General features: G+C 37.5%; 1 non-coding gene across 1 annotated transcript; it reads right to left on the bottom strand.

Annotated features, from left to right (window-relative positions):
- Positions 1–382: 382 nt before the first annotated feature.
- Positions 383–456, bottom strand: TRNAV-GAC (transfer RNA valine (anticodon GAC)). The gene has a single exon. It is a non-coding gene; the product is annotated as a tRNA-Val (tRNA).
- Between the last annotated feature and the right edge of the window lie 222 nt (positions 457–678).

The following is a 678-nucleotide window of genomic DNA, read 5'->3' as shown; positions in this document are numbered from 1 at the left end:
AGAGGTTTGGTTATGATGTGTCTTGGTGTAAACGTCTTTGACACATTCTGTTTGGAATTTACTCAGCTTCTTGAATCGACAGGTTTACGGTTTGTAAAAAAATTTTTGTGTGCCAAATTCAGGAACTTTTGAGACATTATTTTTTCAAATACTCTCTGTCTCCCACCCTCTCCTGGATTCCTGACAACACGAATCCTAGATTTTTTGTTACAGAATTTGAGGTCCCTGAGGCCCTTTTGTCCACTGTCCAGGTGGGCAACTTGTATCATTCTTGCTTCAAGTTCATGGATTCTGTCTTTTTTGTCTGTTTATTTGTTTTGGGGTTTTTTTTTTTTTTGCATCTTTTTTTAGGGGATGGGTAATTAGGTTTATTAATTAATTTTGGGGGGGTACTGGGGATTGAACCCAGGACCTCATGCATGTCAAGCATGCACTCTACCACTGAGCTACACCCTCCCCCTAATTCTGTCTTAATTTCTATCGTCCTATTCTCAAGTTCACTGACTCTGTCTTTTTTGTTTATTTATATGTTTTGGGGTTTTTGGGGGGAGGGGCAGTTAGGTTTCTTTCTTTCTTTCTTCCTTTCTTTCTTTCTTTCTTTCTTTCTTTCTTTCTTTCTTTCTTTCTTTCTTTCTTTCTTTCTTTCTTTCTCTCTTTCTTTCTTTCTCTCTTTCTTTC

Source organism: Camelus dromedarius, chromosome 35 (genome assembly GCF_036321535.1).
Source record: "Camelus dromedarius isolate mCamDro1 chromosome 35, mCamDro1.pat, whole genome shotgun sequence".
NCBI classification, from domain to species: Eukaryota; Metazoa; Chordata; class Mammalia; order Artiodactyla; family Camelidae; genus Camelus; species Camelus dromedarius.
Note: the sequence above shows the minus strand (reverse complement) of the source record. Positions and strands in the feature narration are given on the sequence as shown.